At 33.2% G+C, this 12,079-nt stretch overlaps 1 long non-coding RNA gene across 1 annotated transcript; it reads left to right on the top strand.

The window, feature by feature from the left end:
• The first annotated feature begins 4,103 nt into the window (after window positions 1–4,103).
• Window positions 4,104–11,802, top strand: LOC143051871 (uncharacterized). Its single transcript, XR_012970932.1, has 3 exons — window positions 4,104–4,217; window positions 5,305–5,472; window positions 11,676–11,802. It is a non-coding gene; the product is annotated as an uncharacterized LOC143051871 (long non-coding RNA).
• Window positions 11,803–12,079: the final 277 nt, after the last annotated feature.

The following is a 12,079-nucleotide window of genomic DNA, read 5'->3' as shown; positions in this document are numbered from 1 at the left end:
CAGCTGGGCTAGTTATATAAGAAAATTAACGGTACCAATTTTCTTGCACCAGATGCGCATTTCGACAATACATGTCTCTTCAGTGATGCTCGTGAACAAAATATTTGAAATCCAAAGCTTATATAAAAGATGAAGAGCTATAATCCAAAAGGTCCAAAGAGTATAGCCAAATCCGTGCAAGGAATCAGAGCTTTGCATAAGGGAGATACATTCCTTAATTTATAATAATTTCTAATGTTTCGTAACAGCAAATTTTAATAACACAAAAAAATCCGTATTTTCATGCCAATACCGAAGTACTGGCTACTGGGCTGGTGAAACCCTCGGGGACTAATAGTCCACCAGCAGAGGCATCGACCCAGTGGTAGTAATAAAATTAACGGTACCAATTTTCACCAGATTATATCCTTCGGGACGTCAACCAGCAGTTGTTTCATTACATGATACTGACAAAAAACAAATAACATCATCTCTAACGTTGATGTATCACACTTTTGATTAGTATTTTTATCCTTAGATCTGGTGACCTTAGCCTGAATATAGCCCTGAAAACAGTTGAATATTTGTCAATGGAAGACAGCTATTTTCCTTTTTATGCTGCCAATGTTGAACTTAAATATGTCAGAGACATGCTAGAAAGAACTGAGCTATATGGTGATTTTTCGGTAAGCCTTTCTTTTATTTTACTGGTACCGTTTGTTAAAATGAAAATGCTATATCTTAAAAATAAACCAGATACAGTGTACCTGCCTAATTTGACACCTAAGTATTCAAACAACCTGCTTTAACCGACAAATTTTATGGTTCCAAAATGTGCTTATCCTTGCAGAAACCCTGAGTATTCAGACTCCCTGTTTTATCCGACATTTTTGTGTATCTATCATTTCGTTGGCCGATTCTACAGTGATCATTGGCTTATTATAGTTAAACCAGCTCGTACACTGCAATGACTGGAAAAAATAAATCATGACTTGTAAGCAAAATCAAACTTTTATCTGTCATCTATATGTTGATGAAGCTCTAAAAATTTACTTAGTATAATTATTTTGTCAGTCAATTTTAATGTTTAATTCATGCAACTCTATGTATTCCTCGCGTTTATAAATAAAAATGTCTGCGTAAAATACAATCATTAATGCCTCTAAATCAGAAGAATTGAATGAAATTCCCTGCAACGTTTCAGTGATGAGATCGAGAATGGAAATAAGTAAAGACAGGAACCGAAGGCCACCAATGGGTCTTCAACTCAGCAAGAAAATCCCATACCCAGAGGTTGTGAAGCCTTTTGACCTTATTTAGATTTTTTTTATCTGCTCACTAAGTTTCTATACACGATCGAGTTAGACCTACTTTTTGTTTCGTTATTGTTTCCTTTCTTAATAGTCGACTTGTTATATACTTAAACTGTTAAAGTCTTTCGAACTTGTAGTTTTTTTTTTGGTAAAAACTTAATATTCCTCCATATGGATTTAACATAGTTAGTCTTGAGCGTTCCTGATATCTGTAAATCCAGAAGAGAGCTTCGGACGCACAATACCTATAAAGGTTAAAGTGGAATATGTTTCCTAAATGATAATGACAGAGCTGTTCCATCATCATTGCTTTGATTATGTTATCAAAAACTAGTACATGATATCATCAGATGGTTACTAACCATAAAGAGGGACACTTATGTTTATATAAAAAAAAGATGTGGTATGATTGCCAATGAACCAACTTTCCACACCAGACCAAATGACACAGAAATTAACTAACTATTGATAAGTACCTTATTCTATTTATTGATAAATGGTTTTATCTGGATTTTTTTTATTGACATTACATTTCTTGTAATTATACAGGCATTCATGAAAAAAACATTTTCAATACCATTGGATAGGCTCGGTTACAACCATACTGGATCTGGACATTTGGAAACGTAAGAAACAATTTTTACATCTCTTAATTCAAACACGGTGCACCTACAATCATCCCATTTTTTTGGTGGGGTTTGTGATGCTCATCCTTCAGTGTTTTATGTTGAGTTTTCTGTACACTTCTTTTTTAGTCCTGGCATTGTCAGTTTTTTCAACTTTAAATGTTTCTTTGGTATGTTTTGCTTCTCTTTTATAAAAGTGAGTGGTTATGAAAACGTTATATCAAAGATTTTAAAAAAAATGTAACTCTGACTAACGGTAAATACTAACCAGGGTTCTGATACTGATTATATGCATTTGTTGATTGACAATTGATCCCTAACTTTTATATTTGTTTGTACCCCTTCGAAATGTATTTCTCCATGTTTTATGCCACAAATAGCAAGTCAAGGGATGAAATGACACTCTTTAAAAATGTGGGTTATGAATTTTAAAGTAAAGTTCATGTAGTGATTTGGTCCAGTTGAAGAAGGTTAAAATACTTTGGAAGTTGTTGAAAGATTGATTTCAAGACCCCCTCAACATAAAATTGTCCATATTATGAGTTAGAGCCGATGAAGTTTTCTATAATTTTGATATAATGTGTCCCAAAAGTAGCACAACACACTGTAAAAACATTATTGAGAAAGGGCAAGTGGGATTTTTTAATTTGCATTTATTGTCTAAAAGAAATGCACTACGAAATAATTGTGGTCTCGGACCAATTGACAACTTAGGTCAGTTCAGCGCAAAAAGAATATTCTGCGAAGAAAGACACTCAAATATATTTCTCCACTTAAAGGGGCACTATCTCAAATTCATGTTCACCGATTTGACTCAAAGTCTCATATTTTATTTTTAACAATGTCACACATTTTTTTAAACTATCAAAAGTATAAAATGAATAATTTACAAGACATGGTCTCAATAAGATGTAGCTTCGTTTCGTGTGAATTTTAGCCAAGACACCATCTAATTAACTATCGAGTTGACCTTCTATGACCATATAAGCGATGTCAACATAAACATAGATATAAATAGATTAAGCAACTTAAGTGCAATTGGATTTTTATAGGGTTGTTTAACAGACCTATAAAAATCCAATCGCACTAATTGCTTAATACAAAATTTATTAAATTTTGTATTATAGATTAAAAAATTATGTTTATCGACAGGTAAAAACGACGAATCGTCGTTTTTACCTTTACAAGAATATTTTTTTGTGGATCGAATCAGTCAATCAAATTATTTACCTTTGTTTCACTTTCAATGTTGACATCTTTGTCCTTTAAACACCGATACACGGACAACATGGACAATGCATGCTTTATTCTGTCTCTTTCTACGCGGTTAAAGTGAGGTTCACATGAATACGGATTTAATGAAGACAAGTTATTCACTTGCAAGTGAATAATTCATTATCAATGTTTATTAGCTTAATTTGACAAAACTGAACCATTTTAGCTGCTAAAAGCGAATTATTATTTCAGTATTTCACTTTCATTAATGATTGAACAAAAAAACTATATCTTGTAGCTAGTGTCCCTTTAAGAACGGACAATATATCATTCTATGTATCTTTTGTTTAAGACTATATATGCAAATATAGATCGGACTCAATACTCAAATTGAAGTGTAACAAATGTAAATTTAATCTTCCAGCACATTCCAGAAGTTACATATTCATTAATGTTGATAAATATCCATATTTTTAAATGATATATATTGTATTTTGATTTTTTTGTATTTTCAAACAAATCATTTAGATTATTAACGCGAACTTATTTCTGTTAAATAGGATAAACATTTAACTCACATTGCAAGAAAGTCCGCGAAACTGTTACATCGTCTTTAGCTTATAAACAATGTGACGTCAGATGTGTACTCAGGATGTCAATGATAAATATTAGACGTAAATATACTAGTATTACCCTTCTGAATGATATCAATATTGAGTAGAAGATTTTGAGGCTCAAAATGTAATTTTCTTGAGTTTTTTAAAATTACATTGCCCCCAAAAATCGGATTCCAAAAGGTATAGCATTCTTAGTTACGAACTGGTTGAACATGAAGACTTAACTCTTCAAAATATTTTGTCAATGTCCAATGAAAATAACCATAAACGAATTGCATTACAAAAAGAATCTAAAACTCAATAGTATGTTTGCTGTTTTAATTTAATCAGAAGATAATGTTAATATACTGTAGATTGTTGAGAAGTTTGGTTGTAGAAGGAGCCTGTGCTTATGGTGACACAAATTGTATAAATATTGCCGTCAGCTCGTTTCAAAATCTGATGCAGGCGACTGGTCCTAATAATCCGTAAGTTAATAACAGAAACAGTAGAGGGTCAGCAAATCAAACGAATATCATTCTTTCTTACGGTGAGAACAGGAAAAGTAAAGAATGTATTTGAATAAGAATATGAGAAGATATGACTGTCAATGAGACAGCTCTCCGCCAGAGACAAAATGACGTTAATTTTAGCAGCTATAGGTTACCGTACAAACTTCAATAAAAAACAAAAACAGAGATGTGGAATGATTGCCAATGAGACAACTGTCTAACAGAATTGAGCCTCCTCATGGTTTTATCTATGTGATCACATGGCTGATTTTGAAGTGGTTATTTGATTATCATGTTTAAAATGATAGTTAATGAGGATGTGATTAAATTTGGTAACAACTTGTGATTATGTAATTACTTGGACACCCCTATGAGGGGCCAAACAATTCAAATGACGGTGGATATAAGGAACCATAGGGCACTCTACGGCAATGAGCAAAACTAAGAGAAATGACAAGACTTAAAACAATCAAACGAGGATTAAAACGACCTTATTCGTGCTAAAACAATAAACAAACAAACACGTGACAGTACAACCAACGACACCACTTTAATACAGACCGAATACAGGTACGTATATGTCACCTACGTACATGGAAAGTGAACTTGAAGTATCTTACAGCACGACACTACTTTAATACCGACCGATTACAGATACGTGTAGGTCACCTACCTGAACAGTGAATCAACTCACAGCACGACACCACTTTAATACAGACCGATTACAGGTACGTGTAGGTCACCTACCTGGACAGTGAAGTAATTTACAGCACGACACTACTTTAATACAGGCCGATTACAGGTACGTGTAGGTCACCTACCTGGACAGTGAAGTAACTCACAGCACGACACCACGTTAATACAGGCGATTATAGGTACGTGTAGGTCACCTACCTGAACAGTGAAGTAAACTCAGAGCATGACACTACTTTAATACAGACCGATAACAGGTACGTGTAGGTCATCTACCTGGAGAGTGAAGTTACTTACAGCTCAACTTTAGAACGAATTCTTTAAAACATTTGGGTTGAATCATTGTATTTATGGAATATGTTTTTTCCAGGATTGATGTTGATTCGAGAAGAAGCGTTTACAATACAGCGATAAAATATGGAGGTGTGAAAGAGTGGGATTTTGCTTATAACAGATACAAAACACATAATGTAGCATCGGAGAGGATACTAATGTTGCATGCCTTATCTTATAGTAGAGAAGTCTTGGTTTTAAGCAGGTTTGTAATAAATAATACTTTGTTAAGGAGTACAGTCGCGAAAAACTTCTAACTTTGACCTTGCGGTGATAAATATTTGAACACGTTTATCGTACTCATAAATCATCCAATCAAAATACCGGTATATGCATAAGCTATTAGAATGTGAGTTCCTAATATTGCGATATTCACCTAGTAAACCTTTTTCTAAAGTGTACAAAACATACACTTTTCAGACCCCCACCCTCCGTCAAAAAGCGTACGTCAACCTTTTTCAGATTTCAAGACAAGAATCAATCATTCTTGATAAAAAAAGGATCCTATCTTTTATAGTATAGTTTCATATAGAAATTTGCATTTAAAAAATAGACTGAAACATAATCTGACTGTTTGAATTTTACTTTGAAAAAAATAGGGTACGGATAATGAATATTGTTTTTACTTTCTCCCCCCACACAAAAATGGTTGACAATTATGGATGATCCTTAATCAGATAGCATGTTGACGACCTTGCTTTACTTTTATAAATTGGGACTTATATATTCATATATTCATAAATTTATATATACTATTCATATAAATTATATATGTACTCTTTTATAAAGTGTAGTATGATTTTGCTTTATTACCCTTTTAAATGTGAAATATTATTAAAAAAATACGTACTCTTATATATAGATTAGGAGGCCACGAGACGGATTAACAGTTTTGTTAATTGTGTAACCTGTAAATAACAAATTTAACATTATTAGTAGTATGGTATGCATTAGTGAATATTTAATCATTAAAATACACGCCAAAAAAAAAAAAAAATCTTTTCGATCCTACAATATACCCTTTATCTACTTTACCTCTTTATGTTCCTACAATATACCCTTAATCTATGTTACCTCTATAGGTTCCAATAATATACCCTCAATCTATTTTACCTCTATAGGTTCCTACAATATACTCTTAATCTTGTTTACCTCTATAGATTCCTACAATATACCCTTAATCTAGTTTACCTCTATAGGTGCTACAATATACCCTTAATCTTGTTTACCTCTTTATGTTCCTTCAATATACCCTTAATCTTGTTTACCTCTATAAATTCCCACAATATACCCTTAATCTAGTTTGCCTCTTTATGTTCCCACAATATACCCTTAATCTAGTTTACCTCTATAGGTTCCTACAATATACCCTTGATCTAGTATACCTCTTTATGTTCCCACAATATACCCTTAATCTAGTTTACCTCTTTAGGTTCCTACAATATACCCTTAATCTAGTTTACCTCTATAGGTTCCTACAATATACCCTTAATCTAGTTTACCTCTATAGGTTCCTACAATATGCCCTTGATCTAGTTTACCTCTTTATGTTCCTACAATATACCCTTAATCTAGTTTACCTCTTTATGTTCCTACATTATACCCTTAATCTAGTTTACCCCTATAGGTTCCTACAATATACCCTTAATCTAGTTTACCTCTTTATGTTCCTACAATATACCCTTAATCTAGTTTACCCCTATAGGTTCCTACAATATACCCTTAATCTAGTTTACCTCGTTAGGTTTCTACAATATACCCTTAATCTAGTTTACCACTATAGGTTCCTACAATATACCCTTAATCTAGTTTACCTCTATAGGTTCCTACAATATACCCTTAATCTAGTTTACCTCTTTATGTTCCTACAATATACCTTAATCTAGTTTACCCCTATAGGTTCCTACAATATACCCTTAATCTAGTTTACCTCGTTAGGTTCCTACAATATACCCTTAATCTAGTTTACCACTATAGGTTCCTACAATATACCCTTAATCTAGTTTACCTCTATAGGTTCCTACAATATACCCTTAATCTAGTTTACCTCTTTATTGTCCTTTAATATACCCTAAATATAGTTTACCTATAGGTTCCCACAATATACCCTTAATCTAGTTTACCTCTATAGGTTCCCACAATATACCCTTAATCACTTTTACCTCTATTGGTTCCTACAATGTACCATAAATCTATGTGCTGACATGAATTGTCATTGATATGGTTATATTTATAAATTTCCTGTTTACAATTTTTGAATTTTTTGAAATACTAAGTCTTTTCTACCTCAGGCATAGATTACCTGTGCTGTATTTGGCAACACTTTAGGAATTTAAGTTCTCAATGCTCTTCAACTTCGTACTTTATTTGGCCTTTTTAACTTTTTTGGATTCGAGCGTCACTGATGAGTCTTTTGTAGACGAAACGCGCGTCTGGCATATATACTAAATTTAGTCCTGGTATCTACAATAGGTTTATGTGTACCTCTATAGGTTCCTACAATATACCCTTAATCTAATTTACCTCTTTAGGTTCCTACAATATACCCTTAATGTAGTTTACCTCTATAGGTTCCTACAATTAACCCTTAATCTAGTTTACCTCTTTAGGTTCCTACAATATACCCTTAATGTAGTTTACCTCTATAGGTTCCTATAATATACCCTTAATCTAGTTTACCTCTTTATGTTCCCACAATATACCCTTAATCTAGTTTACCTCTTTATGTTCCAACAATATACCCTTAATCTAGTTTACCTCTTTAGGATCCTACAATTTACCCTGAATCTAGTTTACCTCTATAGGTTCCTACAATATACCCTTAATCTAGTTTACCTCTTTATGTTCCTACAATATACCCTTAATCTAGTTTACCCCTATAGGTTCCTACAATATACCCTTAATCTAGTTTACCTCGTTAGGTTTCTACAATATACCCTTAATCTAGTTTACCACTATAGGTTCCTACAATATACCCTTAATCTAGTTTACCTCTATAGGTTCCTACAATATACCCTTAATCTAGTTTACCTCTTTATGTTCCCACAATATACCCTTAATCTAGTTTACCTCTTTATGTTCCAACAATATACCCTTAATCTAGTTTACCTCTTTAGGATCCTACAATTTACCCTGAATCTAGTTTACCTCTATAGGTTCCTACAATATACCCTTAATCTAGTTTACCTCTTTATGTTCCTACAATATACCCTTAATCTAGTTCACCTCTTTAGGTTCCCACATGTACAATATACCCTTAATCTAGTTTACCTCTTTAGGTTCCTACAATATAGCCTTAATCTAGATTACCTCTATAGGTTCCTACAATATACCCTTAATGTAGTTTACCTCTATAGGTTCCTACAATATACCCTTAATCTAGTTTACCTCTTTATGTTCCCACAATATACCCTTAATCTATTTAATCTCTTTATGTTCCAACAATATACCCTTAATCTAGTTTACCTCTTTAGGATCCTACAATTTACCCTGAATCTAGTTTACCTCTATAGGTTCCTACAATCTACCTTTAATCTAATTTACCTCTATAGGTTCCAACAATATACCCTTAATCTAGTTTACCTCTTTAAGTTCCCACAATATACCCTTAATCTAGTTTACCTCTTTAGGTTCCTACATGTACAATATATTCTTAATCTAGTTTACCACTATAGGTTCCTACAATATACCCTTAATCTAGTTTACCTCTTTATGTTCCTACAATATACCCTTAATCTAGTTTACCTCTTTAGGTTCTTACATGTACAATATACCCTTAATCTAGTTTACCTCTTTAGGTTCCTACAATATACCCTTAATCTAGTTTACCCCTATAGGTTCCTACAATATACCCTTAATCTAGTTTACCTCGTTAGGTTTCTACAATATACTCTTAATCTAGTTTACCACTATAGGTTCCTACAATATACCCTTAATCTAGTTTACCTCTATAGGTTCCTACAATATACCCTGAATCTAGTTTACCTCTTTATGTTCCTACAATATACCTTAATCAAGTTAACCTCTTTAGGTTCCTACAATATACCCTTAATCTCGTTTACCTCTTTATTTTCCCACAAGATACCCATAATCTAGTTTACCTCTTTAGGTTCTTACAATATACCCTTAATCTAGTTTACCTCTTTAGGTTCCTACAATATACCCTTAATCTCGTTTACCTCTTTATTTTCCCACAATATACCCTTAATCTAGTTTACCTATAGTTTCCCACAATATACCCATAATCTCGTTTACCTCTATATGGAATAACCGTTTCACAAATGATATCGGATATGTTCCTTAAGTCGTAACTACAATCCCCTTCCCTTTCATGAATATGACCTACCGAATTAGACTATTTACCGGATTTGTAATCACTTAAGCAACACGACGGGTGCCACAGGTGGAGCAGGATCTGCTTACCCTTCCGGAGCACCTGAGATCACCCCCAGTTTTTGGTGGGGTTCGTGTTGTTTATTCTTTAGTTTTCTATGTTGTGTCGTGTGTACTATTGTTTTTCTGTTTGTCTTTTTTTATTTTTAGCCATGGCGTTGTCAGTTTGTTTTAGATTTATGAGTTTGACTGTCCCTTTGGTATCTTTCGTCCCTCTTTTCCTACAATATACCCTTAATCTAGTTTACCTCTATAGGTTCCTACAATATACCCTTAATCTAGTTTACCTCTTTAGGTTCCTTCAATATACACTTAATCTAGTTTACCTCTATAGGTTCCTACAATATACCCTTAATCTAGTTTACCTCTTTATGTTCCTTCAATATACCCTTGATCTAGTTTACCTCTATAGGTTCCTACAATATACCCTTAATCTAGTTTACCTCTTTATGTTCCTACAATATACCCTTAATCTAGTTTTCCTCTTTAGGTTCCTACAATATACCCTTAATCTAGTTTACCTCTTTATGTTCCTTCAATATACACCTAATCTAGTTTACCTCTATAAGTTCCTACAATATACCCTTAATCTATTTAACCTCTATAGGTTCCTACAATATACCCTTAATCTAGTTTACCTCTTTAAGTTCCTACTATATACCTTTAATCTAGTTTACCTATAGGTTCCCACAATATACCCTTAATCTAGTTTACCTCTATAGGTTCCCACAATATACCCTTAATCACTTTTACCTCTATTGGTTCCTACAATGTACCATAAATCTATGTGCTGACATGAATTGTCATTGATATGGTTATATTTATAAATTTCCTGTTTACAATTTTTGAATTTTTTGAAATACTAAGTCTTTTCTACCTCAGGCATAGATTACCTGTGCTGTATTTGGCAACACTTTAGGAATTTTGGTTCTCAATGCTCTTCAACTTCGTACTTTATTTGGCCTTTTTAACTTTTTTGGATTCGAGCGTCACTGATGAGTCTTTTGTAGACGAAACGCGCGTCTGGCATATATACTAAATTTAGTCCTGGTATCTACAATGAGTTTATGTGTACCTCTATAGGTTCCTACAATATACCCTTAATCTATGTTACCTCTATAGGTTCCAATAATATACTTTTGATATATTTTACCTCTATATGTTCCTTGAATATACTCTTAATCTTGTTTACCTCTATAGGTTCCCACAATATACCCTTAATCTAGTTTACCTCTTTAGGTTCCTACAATATACCCTTAATCTCGTTTACCTCTTTAGGCTCCAACAATATACCCTTAATCTAGTTTACCTCCATCGGTTCCTACAATATACCCTTAATTTAGACTCCTATAGGTTCCTACAATATAACCTTGATTTAGACTCCTATAGGTTCCTACAATATACCCTTAATCTAGTTTTCCTCTGTAAGTTCCTACAATATACCCTTAATCTAGTGAACCTCTTTTGGCTCCAACAAAATACCTTTAATCTAGTTTACCTCTTTAGGTTCCTACAATATACCCTTAATATGGTTTACCTCTATATGTTCCTACAATATACCCTTGATCTAGATTACCTCTTTAGGTTCCTACAATATACCCTTAATCTAGTTTACCTCTATAGGTTCCTACAATATACCCTCAATCTAGTTTACCTCCTTAGGTTACTACAATATACCCTTAATCTAGTTTACCTCTATTGGTTCCCACAATATACCATTAATCTAGTTTACTTATATAGGTTACTACAATATACTCTTACCTCTATAGGTTACGACAATATACCCTTTCCTCTATATGATCCTACAATACACCCTTAATCGTCGTTTATCTCTATAGGTTCCTACAATATACTCTTACCCCTATAGGTTCCTGCAATATATCCTTACCTCTATAAGTTCCTACAATATACACTTTAATACATCTTTATGTTCCTACAATATACCCTTATATCTATAGGTTCCTACAATATACCCTTACCTCTATAGGTTCCTATAATATACCCTTACCTCTACAGGTTCCTACAATATACCCTAACAGACGACATCCGTAAACAAGAAGGAATAGATGCCATGCGTCTTATTGGAAGAAATCCAATTGGTAGATCTCTGTTGTGGGATTTTGTAAGAGGAAATTGGACAGAAATTACAGAACGGTGAGTTAAAATATTCATTGGTTATGTCTTCGTCTATTGTGGGATTTGTAAGAGGGAATTCGAATGAAATTACAAACCGGTGAGTACAAATATTCATTGGTAATGTCTTCGTCTATTGTTGGTTTTGTATGAGGAAATTGGAACGAAATTACAAATCGGTGAGTAAAGATATTCATTGGTAATGTCTTCGTCTATTGTGGGTTTTGTAAGAGGAAATTGGAATGAAATAACAAACCCGTGAGTAAAATTATTCATTGGTAATGACT

Source organism: Mytilus galloprovincialis, chromosome 11 (genome assembly GCF_965363235.1).
Source record: "Mytilus galloprovincialis chromosome 11, xbMytGall1.hap1.1, whole genome shotgun sequence".
NCBI classification, from domain to species: domain Eukaryota; kingdom Metazoa; phylum Mollusca; class Bivalvia; order Mytilida; family Mytilidae; genus Mytilus; species Mytilus galloprovincialis.
This window is presented reverse-complemented; position numbering and strand designations above follow the sequence as displayed.